Here is a 21,512-nt window from a genome sequence, read left to right on the forward strand (position 1 = left end):
CCCACCTACTCTAGTATGACCTCATTTAACCAAATAAAACAACACTCTTTCCAAATAAGGTCACATTCTCAGTCAGTGGGAGTTGAGATTTGCACATATCTTTATCTTGGGGGTGAGGCACAATTCAACTCATATAGTGTAAATACCTTTTTCTGGGCTCACCCATGGTGGGTTTTTTATATATTTGAGTTTCCTTTGCCTCCCTCTGAATTGAACTTCTTAAGAGCAATGACTTTGTATGACTCCTCTTTGTTGTCACAGTATCTATCTATCATATTCCTAATCCTCACCTCCTTCCCAGCTCCCTCTGAATTCTGGTGACCTTCTCCAGTTGCTCTGGCCCTAATTTGCTACTTGACAGTTTTATCTTCCCAGATTCATCTTGGTTTACCCATCCAATCACCTTTTAAATGGTCTTCTGCTTTCCTGTTAGACTACCAGGGCTTAACCCCAGCACTTGTGATTTTCTCAAAATCCCTTAGAGGGGCAGCCAGGCTAAAAGGGGTGATTGTCTGTCATGCATGTGTGTCAATTCCAAGTCTTTGATTTTCAGTATTGCCTGACTTTGACTATTACAGAAGAAAAGATAGACTGAAAGTATGCGGCAAGGAAACATCATGTTTCAGAGACAGAAATCACTGTGAGTCAGTCCTTTGAGTTTTATACTATAAATAATGTTCACTGCAATACAGAGTGAGAGAAGTGAGACGTTAAAATCCAACAATATTCTATCACTTTAATTATTTTCTGTTATAAGCAATCACCAAAGCTAAGTGAAACAATTATAGTAGAAACCCTCTTATAACCAATAGATAAGTATAGTTTGTAATTAGCAAAACTAACAATTCACCAGAGGGCTGCTGAATTTCTACTTTTGTGGCTGTGACTAGGTTTATAAATAAATGGAGAATGCTTGCTAATGATCAGATGAAGTAGGTAAACTTTCCAACTATGATTTTTATATACCAAACTTGATGCCTAAATTCTTTTCTATCAGTGAAACGCACAAATCCTTAATTTGTGAAACTCCAAATAAAGAGAGTTATTGAATTACTCATTTTCACTGAAAGGAAATGTGACAATGGATACAAAATTTCAGTTAGTAAAAGATGATCTATGGATTTGAATATATGCAAAGTCAACTAATTAGAGTAATGTTTTCCAAAGTTATATGCTTTCCTCTGTATAATATTGCTATAAACTAGATGAAATGACTTTTAACTCTTTAAAAATCCTTTGTCTGTTCCTCCTCTTTTCCATGGAATCAAGTCTTTCATAAACTAGACTCTTTTCCTAGTTTGGTCGCCAATTTGCAGAGAGAAACAGAATTTGCCACGTTACCTGATCTCTCTTGGGCCTTTCTTTAGTAGGCTTTCTAATAAGGGAATTGGAATATACTATTGTTAGGTGCCTTCCAGCTCTTCATTCTTAGATTCTATGAATATAGGAAACAGTTTTAAACTACATTATTTATCTTTTCATAGATAATTTCAAGCCATATGAAGCTTACACATTTTTAATTGGCTAAGGAATTGAGTATGTATTCAGAAATAAAAGAACCCAATACACAAATCACCTTCTGCAAATAATGATTATAACAGAGAAACATGCCAGTCACAATCCCTGATAAGTTTTCTACATGGTGACTTTTTAAATCATACGCTGATTTCTAAACTAAATGAGGTCCTTTAAGTTATACTGTGATTTTCAATATTATGAGAGCAAAGGGCATGTGCAGTGAATTTCCATGGTTGATTCTGTATAGGCAATTCTTCCTAGACAGCAAAATGGATCTATTTAAAGACAAAAATTATTCACCGAAGTCACTTTCACAAATTTTAGCAAATGTGTAGGTTTAAGCCATGCTTACAGTATGCCAGATTGATTAGAATTTAAAAACACCTTGAAATTGCACTTAGTTTTGAACCGAATGTGAATTTATGAGGCAGTGTACAAAAGTGAACACACCTTTTCCCCGCTGATTTCATCAGGTGTCTTAGACAAAGCAGCAAAGGGGGTCATTAGCTCCTATAGGAGCAATTAGTGAACATGCTAAAACTTACCAAATGTATAATGCATGAAGTTTTGGGAAGGGTTTGAGTCTTTGCAGAACAGCTCAAAATAATGACAGACATTTCTTAAAGGAATACTGACAATTCAGTTGTCTATCTGTTTATTGATATCTAAAGTACCCTTATTATAAGATGATTTATTGAGTAATTTATAGATCATATCTTGCTTCAAAAGTACCTTTAGTGCTGATAAAATGTAAAATATATTATCAAATTTTATGACCTGAATTTCTTCTATCTTCCTTTTCTATGGAGCAGCTTTTTTGATGATTCTAATATATTTAACTCCTTAAACTTGTGAAAGTTGGTCTGCCATCTGAAGAGCATGAAGGACACTTCAGTTACTAGTAATTCCACCAAGCCAGAAGGACAGCATTCCAGACCCTGGGAATTTCCTTCTAGAGGGCTTCAAAGTCTCTGCATGCCTTTAAGATTTAAGGAAATGACATGTGATAAGAAGATTGATAGTGAAAATATACCACTCATTTTTAGTATATTGGCTTCAAGAAGATCATTAGAACTTAGAAAAACAATAGGTAGATTTTGTTTGTTTGTTTGTTTGTTTCTGAGACAGGGGATATTGCTCACAGGGAGCAGAGGGCAGATATGTGGGGGATCTGGCTGCAGGAGACCTGGGGGCAAGGGGTCAGCACTGGTGTGTCAGGCTTGGAAGAGGCCCTTCTTTTGAAATAGAAAATAGAAATTGAGAAAGAGGGAGGGAGAAACTGGTATTTGCAGACCTGAAATTCTACAAATACTTCACATAATCTTTATCTATTGGTCTTACAGGACCCCTGAAATAGATAGCAGCCCTCATTTTACATACACTTTGAAATTATTTATGTGCCTAGATACACACTTTGTCTGTTAATATGTCACTCTTCTATAAAGTAATAGATACAGTATTTCTGCCCCAAGCTCAGGTTTTTTTTTCCCATTTCACTCCACTGCCTCCCAGACAAAAATGCTGAGGAGTGAGTGTAGAGACATGGTGGGGCTAGGAAAAGAAATGGAAGGTGAGGCTGATGGTGGCCTACTTTCATTCCAGCATTAAGAGAGCAGGCAGCTGGCATTTGGGAATGTAGAAATTTTCATATATAATACACAATATCTGTGTATTAATATCTAATATCTGTGATATTAATCTCTAACACAGTTTACTTCTTATTGAAGAGTTGTGGCTGAATAAAATTTGGAAATCAAACTCTGTTGATTTAAATATGCTTTGTCATTATGACTTCCTAACTTTCAATAGCAACATCCTTAACACTGTTTTTCTCTCCATCTCTCAATTAGCAATTCAGAAATACATCAGAAAGCTTCTACATGAAGAAACACTGTTGATTTTTTCATAAATAATTTTGTTTCAAAGTGAACTGTCATGCAATTCATTTGTCTTGCTCATGCATTTTTATTGTATTTTCTTTCCTAACTTGTATAACAAGGCACATCGCAATTTGGCAAATCAGATCAAATCGACGCAGCAAATACAGAACACTGACTTGTTGCACATCATTAAGTGAAGATGATGGAGTACTTCAAGATGCTAGATGGTAAGGAAAAAGTCACAGAGAACAATAATGGTGGAAGGGACCTCTTGTCATACTAGCACCTAACTAGTTACAGAAAAGTTGTGGCTAGTAAAACCAGTATCTGGAGGATAGCCAGGTTGAAAAGTTCTGACAAGTACTTCAGCAAGCAAATCAGCAGGAGGCCTGGGCAACAGTCAAGGGAACAGCACAAAGAAGCAGAAAAAGGAGGAGGTGACCTCTTATTGTACCCACAGACCAGTGAAGGTGTGTTGAGACCTCAGCAGTCAGATGCAGTAGGTAGGAAGAGGAGATAAGAGCTGTGTTTATGAAAACTGACCCAATTGTGTCTCTGGTCTCCTAGAAAATGGCCAATAGTCAAAAGTAGACAGGTCCAAATCAAGTTGGATTCTCTTCTAGATTCTCCGTTGGTTCAAGGGAGCACCAAGGCAGTCAGAAGCAGGATTCCAGGCAGTGAGGACACCTGAAGGCAGAGGAAAAGAAGCCTTGTGGGCCAAGTGACCAGTCTGCTTACCAACTACAGAAAAAGCAGCAGGACTGAATGAGAATGATAGAGCTAAACAAACAGGGTGTGTGCAGAGCCCAGTTGTACAACCAGGCCTAGGTGGAAGTCTGAGATCAAGATAGGGTGGTTTCAAGTGAGGCCTCACTTCCTGGCTTGCAAACAACTACCTTCTTGCCATGTCGTCATATGATCTTTCCTCTCTGCATGCACATCCCCGGTATCTCCTCCTCTTCTTCTAAAGACATAAGTCCTATTGGCTTAGGGTCCCACCCTTATGACACTATGAATGTTGAGAGAGGGGATCACAATTTAATCTGTAACACTGAGAAAGAACTTCAGGAGTTGATGTACTCAACAGAACTGAGGTATAAACGCAGTCACAGAGACAGAATAGCACAATACAGCATGAAGATTATTCCCAGATTCAGGGACTCTTATATATATCTTTAAGAATAATTCTGCACTTCATCTGCTGAGTTTGGGAAGGGAAGAGCAGGAGAGATTCCACACTTCTCTCTGGTCTGACTGGCATTGGTACAGCCAGACCCAACCTTAAGGGGAAATACTTTTTATGACTACAAAGGATGGAAGCTCAGGAATGCAGGGCTGGACAGAAGGCAAATAGATTCTGCCCAACACCACTGCTCCCTGGCTGGTGTGGTTCAGCAGGAACGACAGCCTGTAGGCAAATTCTGACCAGGATTGGTGCACCCACAGAGCTGCTGGAGCATAGCAATGTGAGAGCTTCCTTAGCTCAGGGGCCTAAGAAGGTGTGGGAAAGGTCATGCCAGGTCAGTGGGCATGCTTCTGGGGCTGAGGTCACCTTTCATAGGGACTCTACAAATACTGAAGTCATAGAACCAAAGTAAAGAGGACCACTGGGGATTCCAGTTCACCAGCCAGGCAGAGGCCCTGAAGAACATGCTGAACGGGATCATCCTGTATTATTCCTCCTTTACCCTTACGTGGGTGGTGCTTAGCATAGGTTAGTTTGTCTCTATGCCTGATTGTTGCTTATGGAGCTCTAGAAGTTACTTCAAACATATTTTAGCATATACATTTATATCCACACCAGAGATACTTTTGTTATGAAAAAACATATATTTAGATGAAACATTTTCCAAGTGCAAATATGAACCGTTCATTCATCTTCAATGTCTTCTCATTGAAGAGAGAGAGATCATGACCTGCTCCTCTTATGTCCATTTGCTTTCAGTTAGCAACAACTGAATGTCCATATAATCCTTTCTCCAACTGTACACCCCTCCTCAAGATAGGTTTCTGGGGAGATTTTTTAAATTAACCACTTTAATCACCCTGACAACTAAAAAATAAGCCTGAATAGGTTTGGGGCTTTACCAAAGCAAATACCTAGTTCCAGAAATTTCTTTGCTTTTATTTACCATGCAGCGCCAACCCTCCCTGGGTTTAGAAAGAAACCCAGGCTGACCAGCACAGCTATTTCCCAGGGAACCTTCCTGTTGCCAGGGAAATCTCCGTGGGAGATTGTCCAATTTCATGGCAGTCCTTTTGAGCTAGGAAGAGCTGCTGGTACCACAGGCATGAGAAGGTTTCCACCCTAACATCACTACCTCTTCAGCCAGTCTTCTCTCCCACCCCATCCCCAGTACAGACACACACGCACAGACACATGCACACACACAGGCATTTTGTTCAAATGTAAGGCCGAAATGACTGTAACACTTATATCTAATCAAATAGAATCAGGCAAATATGTAAGAAAATAACTTAAGAAAGGATTTAGTATGTCAAGATGACCCAAAGAAAACAACTTAAACTGGTGAAGTGTTGAGCACAAAGAAGTATTTTAGAAATGAGGATAGAACCTGGCTCTTCTGAGGACTGAACGGCATCTAAAGGAAATAGCTGAGCCTCCATCTAGACTAGGGAAGGCAAATAAATCAAAAGCCAGACAAATGAGCCTGTATCTAGGCTAGGCTGGAAATTAAGGAAAACCTATAGCAAGCACAGGACAACGCTGGGCAGGTGTAAAGTATAATTTATACAATCTCCATATTGCAGTTAGAACTCCAAAGATCCTTTTAAGTACTTTAAAAAATGGTTTGTATGTTTCAAAATAAATTGATTAATGTAAAAAAGGAAAGGGAAATGTGTTAATTAAAATATCAGTCTTTAAATCTGAAAAAAATACAGGTTTATTAGTTTATTAATAGTTTGACTTCAATTTTTCTGGACTTAGAATATGAGTAGAAATGACCTTGAGAGAGGACATATCATAAAATCTCTTGAGCATATGTGAGCTCTGCCACTAATTAACTGACTAATAGGATCTTCCAAAGGGTGACTGCTGCCTGCCTTGGTGCAGGGTGTACTGTCAGGAGAAAGAACAGAAACAACGTGTTCCACCACCAAGAGCTCATGCCATGGAGCTCTCACTGCCAAGAATGTCCAAACTGGAAGGCACCAAAAGTGCTTCAGAGGAAAGAGAATTAATGGGTGGGGTAGAGAACTGGGAGTGGAGAAGAGAGGTCTGAGCTTAAGGCCAGAACTTGACAAGTTCGAGGGCAAGTAGTTTTCTGTTTTATCAGAACTGGTGTAGATCTCATTTTATCATCTATTCCGCTTGATGAGTTCCTCCAGGGTCCTTGACACAATAGAGTTGAGGTCCAACTAGGAAAAAAAAATTAATCCAAGGGAAAAGGGAACAAATCCAGAAGCCTGAAGACTAACAAACACTAAAAACTAAATAAAACCGAAAGAAAATCTTCATAGGAGGGATAGAGCAGATTGGAGCCCTTAGAGATTGAACCTACAACTTGGCTTTCCCAAGACTTCTGAACGAAAGCCCTGCTTTACTCCACCTGGCTATTGTAAAAAACAACATTTCAATGTTGCTCAATACAGTATTAATAAAGCACCTTAGGATCATTTGCAGACTATGATCTTCAATCCAAGTAAAGAAAGCAAACAGTTCAATTATCACCCACACTGAATGCCAATAATAAAAAAGCAACAAGCATGTTTTACTGCAGCCATTGGAGTTGCTTCAGGCAACACAAAAATATAATGCCAACATGTTGTCCAGCAAAATTGTCCAGTGAGTGCCAGGCTCTTTATGAGACAATAAAGAATAAATACAATCTGGGAGGAACACAGGAATTGCCATACTGGGTGGTCCAGCATTCATGCAACTCAGTCATCTGTTGCCAGCACAATTTTGGCAGGGAAGGGAGGGCCTGGTCATCCTTCCTAATTGTAGAGCCCTTTCCCAATTTTCCAAATCCCATATCAGGACATCCATTTTGTGGTTCGTTAGCAGAACACAAACTCCAAAACTTTAAGTTTCTCTTAGTTGTTGGTTGGTTCTGTCATTCACAAATACATAAATGGATATTCTTCCCAAATCCATTTATATTTCCTTCTATTACTACATTCTGAGGTCATGTGTCCTACAAAGAAACTTGCTCCAGGAAATCGTAAGCCAGAGAGTGGAAATTTTAAGCCTTCTGTGTTAGTCAGCTTTTTATTAATGTAACAAAATTCCTGAGATAATCAACTTATAAAGAGGGAAAGTTTGTTTTGGCTCACAGTTTTGAAGACTTCAGTCCACGGTTGGGGGGGCTCATTGCTTTTGGGCCTGTGGTGAGGCAGAGAATCATGGTCCAGAGCACACAGTGGTGCAAAGCTATTCCCCCATGGCCATGAGGAAAGAGAACAAAGGAAGAAGAGGGACTTGGGTCTCACTATCCCCTCCAAGGGCACACTCCTAATGACTGGAAGCCTTCCCACTAGACCCCACCTTTTAACGTTTCCAGCACCTCCCAAAGCTCACGCTGATGCCTAAGACGTGAACATGTGGACCTGTGGTAGACATTCCAGATCCCAACTCTAGCACCTTCTTTGTAAGAAACTACATTCAAACATTCCAAATGAATTTTGTCCTTTTAAATCTAACATATAAAAGACTCTTGGAAAATTTTAGAGAACTCAAGACAGGTATAAAATATGGAGTCCTTTAAAAATTGAAGGTCCCAAATCTGCAGCTTTTGTTAGCCTTATTAAAGGTTTCTGATCTTTACAGCTCTGGAACTGGGTCACTGGTTCCCTTTTCTCACCAGTGATCCCAGTATTTGCCAAATGGTAGGCTTTCATTTTTGAGAGAGACATATTTATTTAAAACATAAGTGATTTAGTATATTCACATGTAATCTATGTCTATCATGGCTAGTTATGAGTAAATCAAAATGTTATGATTTTCTTAAAGATTTTAATTTTTCATTCTTTCTTCTTTCAAAAAAATTCCTATTATTGTCTTAGTATGCTTTATTATTTTTTATAGCAGCTATCACTATTTGGCATAATGTACAGATTTATCTGTTTGATTTTGGCTTGTCTCTGTCACAGGAATATGAGTTCAATGAAGGCATTAATTTTGTCTGTGTGTCCCTGGTAGTTTGCTATGTAACACACATTCACTATGTACCTGTTGATTGTGAGTAAATTTTTATTTACTACTACCAATCTAGCATTTCCCACTTGAAGAATAAACACCAGAGAGAAGAGTAGAAGGAAAAAGACTCAGATCCAGTGAGACCAACTGAGGTCTCTACTCTGCCATCAGCAAGTCACAAGTAGCAAACTGTGCCCCAAGGTCTAACTCTCTTGGTATCCTCCTGAACAACATCCTGTTGGAATGTAGTTCCTATTACTGCACCTGTATACCCATCTATTCAAGAGCTTAAAAACATAGATTTGAATACAACAGTTACTAATAGGGCATTATGTAAAAATGTGGATGTGTAACCGATGTGATTCTGCAATCTGTATTTGGGGTAAAATTAGGAGTTCATAACCAACTTGAATCTAATGTATGAAATATGATATGTCAAGAGCTTTGTAATGTTTTGAACAACCAATAAAAAAAATTGAAAAATATTTAAATAAAAAATATCAAGTGTTCCTATCTCACCTACTTTAGCAATCAGCCAGGCCAAAGAAACTCCAGCATTCATACTGACAATCTGTTGCCATAGTAACAATAGCAAGCCTGATTTCTCAGAAAAGGTATAAAAGTAGCCTTTTCAGTTGATCTACTGAGTGAATGGTCTTTATTACCTTTGTAGTGTGTGTGTGTGTGTGTGTGTGTGTGCGCGCACACACACGCGCACATGCACAAGTGCATGCATAAAAAAAAAGACTATCTTACAAAAAAAAAATTTGGTGGCCAGTTATAATTACATTGATGTTTCATTTTTCCACAAAACCTTGTTTCAGAAAAGATACACTTTATCAGTGGGTGGAAGGCAGCATCACCTTCTTTCTACAGCTCCTAAAGATAAGTGATCAGTTTTACATCCACTTTGTTAATGTGGCTGATTCATCTCAACCCAAAATGAAAATGGCCAACTCAAATGACCACAATTATGGTCACAGTGGATTTGGTTAGAATCCAGTAATGATTTTTAAAGCTGTGTAAATATCATCTTTTGCTTTCTTTGCAGTTGATTTGGTTTTCCATTGACTACAAAAAATAGGGAGATGCAACATCTTATTAATGAGATGACTGACAAAAGAGTAGAAATGATGGAAGAGAAGGTGGCATTCATAGATGTTTGGGGGCAAACTGGATTTTCTTTTTACTGAGTGCTATTTTAAGAAAATACATATAAAGTTATGGGGCCTGGCATGTGCAAGGTCCTGGGTTTGAGCTTCAGAACTACAAAGTGAGAGTGGTTCTAAAATATATTTCATACTTTCAGATGCAGGTATATTCTGATAATGAGTGATATTTTTTCACATAAATACATTTAGACACATATATTCACACATATGTGTATATGGCACAAAGAATATTAAAATCAAGGTTTTCAAGAATAAACTTGAATAACAATGGCCTTTATTATCAAAAAGTGAATAACACTGACTTATCATCACTGATATTTATCATTTTCCATTTTTCAAAGTTAGTCTACCTTTTATGCTATATAAAACATGTCTTGAGACTGTGAGCCTTCTCTATTTCTACCCAATAGCTGAGAAATTCTCATTAATTGGTGAGAGTGGAGGTTCTGGTGTTTTAGTTCTGTGGTAGATTATTTGCTTAGCATGCACAAAGACTGGGTTTGATCCTCAGCACTACAAAGAAAAAAAAGCAAATATTTATTAATTAATTACTTTTTCTAATGGATATTGAAACTAACCACAGTGTCTTACTTTCCTTAAAAAAATGGTTGGTGAATTTTTATTGGTAATAATCTATTATTAAGTTGTGTTAAATTGATAAATTATTCTTTCTTCTTTATAATGTACATGTATTTTAGAGAAATAGAAAATAATAAAAATCAAAACAAAAATATATTACTTTATGACATAATAACATGAAGTTTGTTTTCTCAGTATATGTAAATTTTAAAAAATCAAAATCATTAATGTCGTATTGCTTTGTTTCTAGCTTCTTTCATTTTTCAAAAGATAACCATTTTTTATTTTTCTACTCCAAGCACAATATAAAATCAAGGAATGAAAATGGAACACCTTATATTCTAGATTAGAATTAATCACTTACATGTGCAATCTTCCTTATAAAATGTATTTTAAACGCCACTCAGCTATTATTAAAATCTGACGCAATAAACAAAGTCTGAAGGCCTGATCTTAAGTGAAAAATGAGGATGATCTTTAGGTTTTTGTGCACCTTTCTGTGGTTCTGTTCTCTTATTCTCTCCATTTTAATTGTGGCTCTATACAGCTATACCTCAAAGCTTCTTTGAGCCCTTCTTTTTTAACCTATCCCAGGTTTGAGCCCCAATTAGAATCACCCCCGGTACTGTCAATACACTGGCTTTGGATCATATCACATAGTCTTTCCTTCACTGCATTAGTTTTCAGGAGCAATTGTATTTCATGCTTCCTTTTATTGGTGGTTATTTATTTGTTTTATTTTTAAAGAAGTTTGACATCATTTTAATGTAATGAAGTTATTGTATCATTTCTTATGTCCTATGAAAAAATTTCAGTTTACTAAAGGAAATATTTAATTGAATTATTTTATTAAAAATCACTTTAGTATCAGTCTGGACTCAAGGGCCATATGGCAACTTTTTCAAATTAATATATAATTTTTAAAAAGTGAACAAAAAATGTGGCTTAAAATAAAGCAAAAGTTTTTTTCTTTGTCACTTTTAAATCACATATGAATTTAGAATATAAAATAGAAACTGAAAGGGATTGCAATAATATGGTGGAATAGGATTCTCCAATAATTGCTCCCCTGCAAAACACCAACTTGGATAACTATCTGTGCATGAAAATACCATTGCAAGATCTAAGGAAGGTGAGCAATCATAGTACCTCACTATAATAATAATAAGAAAAAATGCATTAAAGAGAGGAGGAAGGACAATTTTACAATATACACATCATTCCTCCCCATACTCCAAGCAATGTAGTAAGCAGAGAGATACCATATACTTGGGGAAATAAAGGAATAAGCGTAGGACTTTTGGGTCTATTATAGTAAAACCCAGCACCAGGCAGACTCATACGGCGCCTGGCTCCAAGCTGGTACTCACAATCTGGGCCTTCAAACCTGCCCCCCTGTCAGATGGGAACCCATAACCCATGCAAAGTGAATTCTATCTGCATGGAGCTGACTATAGTGATCTTGGGCTCCAGATACCTCTTAGCAGCAAGTAGGCCTCAGTATCTCTAAGCTATTTGTATACCTGAATGATGCACCAGACTCAGCCTGCACAAGATTCCAACCCAGTGCTGAGCAGCCATAGGATTCCAACTTGACAACCATGGAATTTCAGCCTGATGTGATGCTGGCCACAGAAGTCCTGGACTTACAACACCCCAAGAACTACAATGGCCATAGTAGTCTTGGACATAGGAACCAAAGAGGAAGGTCTTCCCAGAATCCATGGGTAGGTTTATTGTAAAAAAGCATTCCCAAACAAGTACAGTCTACAAAGATTAAAATAAGTCCTACTTTTCCAATACCCAGACATTGATATACAGGACAAGAATCAAGTACAACCAGGAAAACATGATACTACCAGCAGAAAAAAATACCAATGACCAACTTTCAAGAGATGGAGATGGAGGCTGGAGATGTAGCTCAGTTGGTAGAGTATCTGCCTTGCATGCACAAGGCTCTAGGTAACCCCCAGCACACACACACACACACACACACACACACACACACAAAGAAAGAAAAAGAAAGGAAAAGGAAAAGAAAGAAAGAGAGAGAGAGATGGATGTACAAATTGCCTGACAAAGCATTCTAAACATCAATTTTAAGGAACTCATAGAAGTTCAAGAAAATACAAAGAAATGCCTTAAAAACAGTCAGAAAAACAGTGAGTGATCAGAATTAGTTTAACAAGACTTTAAAATGGTTTAAAAAATCAAACATAAATTTTGGAACTGAAAAATAAAATTAATAAAATGAGAAATGCAAAAGGCTCAATGACAGCAAAAACAGATCAGGCAAAAGTAAGTACTTTTTAACTCCAAGACAGGTTATTTGAAAATACAAGTCAGAGCAGTGTTCTGGAACATACTGGTCCCAGTGTACGAAAATCAGTCATAAAGTGCTTTAAACTTGAAGAGAAGAGAAAGACAGTTCCAGGATTGCACAGAATACAGTTTATTGGGGGAATTGCTGATAGATGCATGGTTGCTGGCAGAAGAAAGATAAGTTGGATCCCATGCTTAGAATCATAAAAATGAGGGCTTATAAAATGGTCAGGATAAGTGATTTAATCCAAGCTGGAATGGTACTTGTTTGTCTCAAGCTAATATCAAAGAGTCAGGCATGTTATTGGAACCAGGGTCTGGCTATAAACTTCATATACCACTCTAATGTTTTTGTCTATTTATAGGATATTGGAAAACCATGTAGGGAAAGCTTAGCAGGGTTACTCAGGAATAATCATGGCATTTGAAACTCATGATGTCTGCAGTCAGGCAAACTGAATTCATACAAGAAGATAAAAAAGAATGAAAAGGAATGGAAAACAGTTGTGTAATTTATGAGATAGGATCAAAAGAATAAAGGTTTAGATCATAGATGTTTGGGAAGGAGAAGACAAAGACAAAAGGATAGAAAGCATATTTAAAGAAATAATTGTGGAGCTTGGCACATGCCTATAATCCCAGCATATATAGAACCCCAAATAGTCAAAGCAATCTTGATCAAAAAGAACAAAACTGTAGGCAACACATTACCTAACTTCAAAACATATTACAATGCTATAGTAAACAAAACAATATGGTACTGAAATTAAAAAAAATAGGAAAATTAATCCATGGACTAGAGAACCATAAATAAATCCATGCATTAACAGCTAAGTAATCCCTGATAGTGCTAAAAACAGAATGGAGAAAGGACAGTCTGTTTAACAAAGGGTGCTGAGAAAACTGGATATCCACATGCTGAACAAAGAAATTTGATCCTTATCCCACACCATATACAAAACCTGACTCAAATGTATTAAATATTTAAATGTAAAACCAAAACAATAAAGCTACTAGAAGAAAATATAGGGCAAAAGTTCCATGATGTTGGTCTGGGCAATGATTTTCAAAACATGACCTTAAAAGCACACACCTGTACTTTGTCTTTTACAAAAGTAAAGCTAGACAGATGAGATAGCATCAAACTAAAAATCTCCTACATGGTGAATATTATCATCAACAGGATGAAGAGAGAACCTATAGAATGGCAGAAAATATTTGCTAACTGTATATCTTATAAGGGTTAAGATCCAAAATATATGAGGAATTTAAACAGCTTAATAAGAAGAAAACAAACTAATTTAAAAAGTGGGCAAAAGACCTGAATAGACATTTCTCAAAAGAAGGCCACAAATGGTCAAAAGGTATGTGGAAAAAATGTTCAACATCACTAGTCATCAGGGAAATGCAAATCAAAATCACAGTAAGATACCACCTCACTCCTATTAGAGTGGCTTTTATCAAAAAGACAGTTGGATAGGAACCCTGGCACCCAGTTGGTGGGAATGTACTAGTATAGTTGTTATGGGAAACAGTATGGAAGTTCCTTTAAAAATTAAAAATAGAACTATCATGTGATCCAGCTATCCTACTACCTTGGCTGATATCCAAGGTAAATGAAGTAATTATGCCAAAAGGAGATCTGCCCTCCTGTTTATTGCAGTGCTATTTACAATAGTCAAGATAAGGAATCAACTCAAGTGTCCATCAACTGATAAAAGGATGAAGAAAATGTAGTATATATACACAATGGAATATTATTCATCCATAAAAAGAAGGGGGGAGGGGAACAGGGTGTGGGAGGAAGGGAGGGGAAGGGAAATACTGGAGTCTGAATTAGAACAAATTATATTCCATGCTTTTATAATTTTGACATAGTATATTCTACTGTTATGTGTGACTGAAAACAAGCAATAATTTTAAAAAAGGAAATCCTGTCATTAGCAACAACGTGGATGAAAATATGGACCTTAAGCTAGTTGAAATAAACCCAGCACATAAAGACAAATTCCACATGATAACACTCATGTAGAATCAAAAACATTGTTCTCATATACAGATGAGAGCGGAATGGTTGTTATCAGAGCCCAGGTGGTTGGGCGTGGGGGTTGGGCGATTTTGGTTAAAATTACAAAATTACAGTTAGATAGGAGAATAAGTTGAAGAGATCTGATAACTATAGTTAATGACAATATATCATCTTCTTAAAAAATGCTGAGAGTGTTGTGTTCTTACTAAAAATAATATATGAGATAATATGTTTGTGGATTAGATTTAACCATCTCACAATGTGTACATACTTTAAAACATCACACTGTACACAATATGTTCATCCAAATTTATCTCTCAATTAAAACAAAAAAAAAAACTTCAATATTTTATCTTACTTAGAATCTCTGATTGACCACCTAGGTTTACCTGGGACTCTAACAGTTCAGTGGCAGTTTTAGTAGCACTGAAAGACCCATGTCCTGGTGAAGCCCCTCAGTCCCAGGTCAGCCAAGATGGTTAGTGTTGTCCAGTCAAATAAGCTATATTACCAAGCTACTAGTGTTCACAGTGCTGGTGGTATGGCATAGGGAGAGAAGAATAGACTAAATAATCACACTTTAACCCACGTAAGGTCTAATTTCGGACAAGTCTGACAACGGTTTATTAGGATATTTTGGGAAAATTACACAGTTCTTACATTAACATTTGATCCAAAAAAATGTGTATTAGTTGCCAAAAAGTCCATGGGAAAGGTACATAAAGCAGATTGGACAAACTTGCAAGGCTTTGCTTTCCCACTCCCCTTTGGTTTCTGGCTACGGTTAGTTCTGAGTTGAATTAAACCTGTTATGTCCAAATTTCATGTCTTTCTGAGGCAATGGTTTTTCTTTTTTCAATCTTTATACTACAGTCTCTGCTAAAACTAACATTTTCCTATAGTTTACAGAGCTGCTTCTCTTCACCAAGGCAATGTAGCCAACAAGAGGCTGGAGGAGGATTTTCTGCTCAGTGGTACTGTAGTTAAAGGACACCTGTCAGTCTTTTGCCTATTGGTAGGTGATAACTTAACCCTGATGGCTTCTCTCTCTTTCTCTCTCTCTCTCTCTCTCTCTCTCTCTCTCTCTCTCACACACACACACACACACACACACGCCCACACACTCTGCTGACAATCCATCCTCAAATTGACCTTAACACAACATGGTGACTACATCTTAGTTCAACCTGGGGTTGAAGACTGTAAGTCACATCATTACCAACATTTTGATGCACAAGTCTTTTTAAAATGAAAATTGATTACTGTTCTCACACAGGGCAAAGAAAATATTTCACAACAGCTGAAAAATGGCTTATGAATTAATGAAAAATTAAAATCTACTGAAATCTCATTTTCAGCTCATATTAGTTTGTACCAACTTGTACCCCAGGAAATTCCAGTGTTAATGTTCATTACCTGAGCATCTAAAAAACACAAGCTCATGGTTTTTGGAAAGTTTTGCCCTTATGCCGCACTGTATGGTAATTCATATCACCGAATTTAATGTCCTTGCAGACTTGGGAAGGGTTGTCATATTTTTATTCTGATAAAAATATCAAAGTCCAATTTTTAGACTCGTTTACTCAGTTATGGATTTAAATAAAGCCTTCAGTTTGAATGGTGACTAACATAATTGCCACAGGATCATTATTTTATTTTTAGAAAACACTTCATGAAAAACACTGTATCATCATTCAAAGAGATTTTGGAATTTGTTTTGTACTTCAAAGATCCCCAATATACAATTCTCCAACATAAAAATCAGAAGATAGAACATTGTTATAAAATACTGTTTCTTAAAAATAACTCCCAGATTTGCATTGAAAGTAGCTAAATTCTTTAAAATTTGTCACTTTATAAATATTATGTAAGGATTATACTGGCTCCATATGGCTCCTGAGAGTTTGCACTTTCTCTAGAATGTCAGATGTAGATACATAAAGGATTACGTAACATAACAAATTGGAACAAGAATGTAACAAAGCCTCATATTTAATAATATGGACTTCCCTTCCCAAGTGTATTTTGAATTTTTAATTGACAAAAAATTATTGTACATATTTATGTGGTACAGTATGATAACTTGATAAAATATACAATGTAATTAAATCAGAATAATTAGTCTTTCCATTCCCTTGAATATTTATAAATTCTTTGTGATGGGAAACCTTAATTTTTTTTAGTTCTTTGAAAAATATGTAATAAATTGTTGGAAACTACAGCCATCTTATGGGGCTATAGAACACTAAAATTTATTCCTCCCATTTGTCTTCTGGTGCCTGTAATCTGACCTCCCTCTATTACCCGCTTCTACTTCCCTTCCTAGCCTCTAATAACCAATAGTCCAGTCTCTACTTCCAAGTAATCAACTTTTTTATCTTCCATTTGAGTGAGAACATGTGGTATTTGTATTTCTGTGCCTGGTTCATTTCACATAATGTAAGGTTCTCAAATTCCATACACGTCACAAATGACAGGATTTCATTTTTTATAGTTGAATAATATTCCATTGTGTACATGTACCATGTTATCTTCATCGATTAATTTTTTTTTATGAACACCTCAGTGGATTCCATATCTTGGATACTCAACAGTGCTGCAAAAAACATGGGCATGCAGGTATCTCTTTGATGTACTGACTTCATTTCCTTTAAATGTACATCCAATGGTAGGATTGCTGGATCTCACAGTAGTTCTAGTTTTTAGTCTTTTTAGGAATCTTCATACCACTTTGCATAGTAGCTGTACTGATTACATTCCCACCAACAATGTATTAGAAAGAGTTCCCCACTTACCAGCATTTGTTGTTTCTTTTTTTCTTTTAGCCATTTTTCACTGGAGTAAGATGATATCTCATTGTGACTTTGATATCCATTTCCCTGATGATTAGTGATGAGAGCATTTTTTATATACTTCTTGATCATTTGTATGATGGCATTTGAGGAATGTATGCTCAGATCATTTTTCCATTTTTTAACTGGATTATTTGTTTTTTCTGTTCTGTTTTTTTAAATCCTTAAATATTATAGAATATTAGTCCTTTGGCAGATGAATAGTTAGAGATATTTTCCCCATGCTGTGTCTTCACTCTATTGATTGTGTCTTAATATCACGTCATGTCTTTTATTATTTCTCTATTTTTCCTTGTTGTGTGTACTTTTAGATTTCTATCCAAAAAAATCATTGCCTATACCAATGTTTTGAAGTGTTTCCCGTATGTTTTCTTCTAGAAGATTCATAGTTTCATAGTCTTTGATCTTGCTTTAGTTGACTTTTGTATATGGTAAGAGACAGGGGTCTAGTTTCATTCTACTGTGTGTGGATATTACGTTTTCCAGCACCATTTATCAAAGAGACTGTCTTTTCTTGTTGTTGGCACCTTTGTAGAAAGTCTGCTGGCTGTGGATTTGTTTCTGGATTCTCTGTACCTTTGGTGTAATTTGTCTATGTGTTTGTTTTTAAAGCCAGAAACAGGATGCTGTGTTACTACAGCTTTGTAGTACCTTTTGAGATCAGGTAATGTGATGCCTCTAGCTTTGTTCTTTTTGCTCAAAAACTTACTTTGGCTATTTGGGGTCCTTTGTGGTTCATATAAATTTTAGGATTGCCCTTTCTGTTTTTGTGAAAGATATCTTTGGTACTTCAATACAGGTTGCATTAAATCTGTAAATAATTTTAGGCAGTGTGGACATTTTAACAATGTTAATTTCTCCAATTCATGAATATGGAATGCCCTTTCTCTCTCTGGGTGTCCTCTTCTTCAACTGTTTCATTAGTGTTTTGCAATTTTCATTATAGAGATAATTTACTTTCTAGTTAAATTTACTCCTAAGTATTTTAGAGAGCTATTATGAATTAAATTGGTTTAAATTTCGTTTTTTGGTAAATTTTTTAATTCATATATATAAATGTTATTGATTTTTATAGGTTGATTTTTGTATTCTGCAACTTTTCTGAACTCATTTACTGGTTCTAATAGTTTTTTTGTGTGGAGTTTTTAGGTTTTTTTCTATATATTAGATCATGGCATCTGCAAACAGGGATAATTTGACTTCTTCCTTTCCTAATTGGATGCCCTTTGTGTCTTTACTTATCTGATTGCCCTGGATAATATTTTCAGTACTATATTTAATAAAAGTGGAGAAAGTAGACATCCTTATTTTGCTCCAGATCTTAGAAGAAACTCTTCCAGCTTTTCTCCATTCTGTCTGATATTGAGTAGGAGTTTACCATATATAGCCTTTATTGTGTTGAGGCACATTCTTTCTAAATTGAATTTGTTGAGTGACATCGAATTTTGTTAAATGCTTTTTTCAGAGATGATCATATGGTTTTTGTCTCACTCTGTTGATGTTATGTATTATATTTATTGATTTTTATATATTGAATCTTCTTTGACTCCCTGAGATAAATCCCATTTGTGCACGTTGTATAACCTTTCTTATGTTCTGATGGATTTGATTTGTTATTATTTTGTTGAGAATTTTTATATTTATTTTCATCAGAGACATTGGTCTATATTTCTCTCTTTCTTTTTCTTTTGTTGGTGTTGTCACAGTGTCTTTGTCTGGTTTTCACACCTTGGTAATACTGGCTTCACTGAATGGGTTTAGAATAATTCTCACCTGCTTGTGTTTTGGGTTTTTTGTTGTTGTTGTTTTGTTGTTGTTTTGTTTTGTTTTGAATGGTTCTTTTTTGTTTCCACCAGTCCTAAACAATCTGTAATGAACTTTGCCCAGTCTCAATCAGATTCTTTGAGCCACTTGAGCCCAGACCTCAGTCTTAAAAATAGGTGCTCCAAGTTCCCCCTTCTAGACATTATGACAGCTCTGTAAGAAACCTCTTTTCCTTACCTCAGCAGGTGAACTAAGCTTTGCTTGATCAATAGATCATTGGGTTGATCCTTGTGGCTATGCCACTCTGCATGCTTTATACCAGATATGTAAAAACTACTCACTTTTCCTTAAACAAGATAGTTAAATTTCACTACTGTATCTATCCACACACATTCTATCTGGTCCCTTCATCTGGAATTGCCTTCTCTGTTTGCTTACTTTCTGAATTTCTATTTATTCTTTAATACTCAACCAAAATGTCAACTTTTACTCTTTTTCTCTCCATTTTTGAAAATTCTAAATAGAATTAATAGCTTTGTGCTTCAAAATGCATGTTGATCATTTAGTTGTCAGCCTTATCATAGTCATGATGTTTGTCAACGTGCCTGAAATCCCTGCTGGACTACCAACCTCTTGAGAGCTAGAACTGACTTATTTATCTTGGCTTACCCGAGGTGCCTCAGAATGCATGACCTGTAAATGTTTGATGAATGAATGAGTTACTGAAATATAAAAGATCTTAACTTGATGAACCAAGGAAATCCTTTAATGTTTTAGCTTATTTTTTAAATTCAAAACTGAGAAGAAGAATTCGTGGACGAGCCTGAGTATTTGATGTTTCAGTTCATGGTCTCAGTTATGATCCTCTGTATCTTTAATCTTTGGAATTATGCTGTCCAAAGACAATCTGGGGCAAGATGCTGTGTTCTTTGCACAAAGAGTAAAAGAAAACTCAATATTTCAATGGAAAATTATCATTGCCCCTTGTAACAGGCAAGGGAAATGAAGCTTAGAGAAGTAGTGACATATCAAGCCGGGAAAAGTAGAGGAACCTGAATCAGATCCCCCAAATGGTACCACCAATCTTATACCGTTTTCTGCCAGTCTGCACAGCTCTACTTAGAGTAATGACTGAAATGAACTCTGTCTCACCTAAGCTGAGTTTCTGTGCTAAGATATACCAAGGTTCTAAAATCCCATCTCTCTTCCCCCTCCTGTAGTTCCCTACTTCTTTGGTCTGAATCCGTTTCACAGTGTCTTCCAAATCATCTATAACAGAGGGTTTCTTAAAGATTAATTTAGAGGGCTGGGGCCGTAGCTCATGTTAGAGTGCTTACCTTGCACATGTGAGGCATTGAGTTTGATCCTCAGCACCACATTTTTTTTAAAAAAAAAGAATAATTTAGAAAATTATTTACAATAATCAACTTGGAATTCTGCTTTTTAGAGGGAGGGAAGTCTAGCTATAACATACAAGGGTATCAGAGAGAAAAACATGAAAGAAAGAGTGGAGGAGGGAGGGACAAGAGGGGTTTTACAAACACTAGTAGGGTCAGTATAATTTGTGGTAACTGAAAACTGGAAAGTAATCAAATCAGCAACTATAGAATAGAGAAACAAAACATAGACTGTCTAAATAATGGACTAGTAAACAGAAAATAAACCAAAACTTCAAGCAATAGGTACGAGACTTACAGGAAGGGAAGCCAGATTACACTTAAAAGATTTCGAAAGAAGGCCAAAATAACATATTGTGTTAGAAGACAGGATAGTGTTTATTTTGGGAGTGAGGAAATGACTGAAAGGGGGCATGGTAGGGCTGCTGTGACATTAATAATGTTCTGGGTATTGTCTATTTATATGTTTTTGTTAATTTGTTTAATCTAAGGGGTGGTTGTGCAGATATGTTTTGAGATAATTCACTGAGCAGCACCTTAGGACTTGTGCCGTTTCCCATGCTTGATAACGTACACAGAGACACACACTTTTGGGGAATCAGTTATATTGGTCAGTTTCACTGCAGTAAAAACCAATCTTCCAAATCTCTGTAGCTTACAACCTAAATATTCATTTCATTGTGGTAAACAGAATTCGAAGACGGCCCCTTTGGTCTCTATCCCCTGATGTTACTCCTGTGATTATGTTGATTACATGGCAAAGGTATTTTGTACTGATCAGCTGATATTCTGGTAGGGAGATCATGTGGGTGGATCTATCCCAATCACACAGCCCTTC

At 36.4% G+C, this 21,512-nt stretch overlaps 1 protein-coding gene across 12 annotated transcripts in view; it reads right to left on the reverse strand.

Moving 5' to 3' along the window:
- Window positions 1-21,512, reverse strand: part of Lmntd1 (lamin tail domain containing 1) — a 319,597-nt gene that overhangs the window by 99,671 nt on the left and 198,414 nt on the right. Inside the window, exon 8 of one of the 12 annotated variants that reach the window (XM_048787335.1) lies at window positions 3,942-4,085. The exons of the other annotated variants lie outside the window; for them this stretch is intronic. The gene's annotated coding sequence lies outside the window, so the exon portion shown is untranslated. The remainder of the gene's footprint in view (window positions 1-3,941; window positions 4,086-21,512) is intronic. 12 annotated transcript variants of the gene reach the window in all.

The sequence above is a fragment of the Marmota marmota genome, unplaced genomic scaffold (genome assembly GCF_001458135.2).
Source record: "Marmota marmota marmota unplaced genomic scaffold, marMar, whole genome shotgun sequence".
Taxonomy (NCBI): Eukaryota; Metazoa; Chordata; class Mammalia; order Rodentia; family Sciuridae; genus Marmota; species Marmota marmota.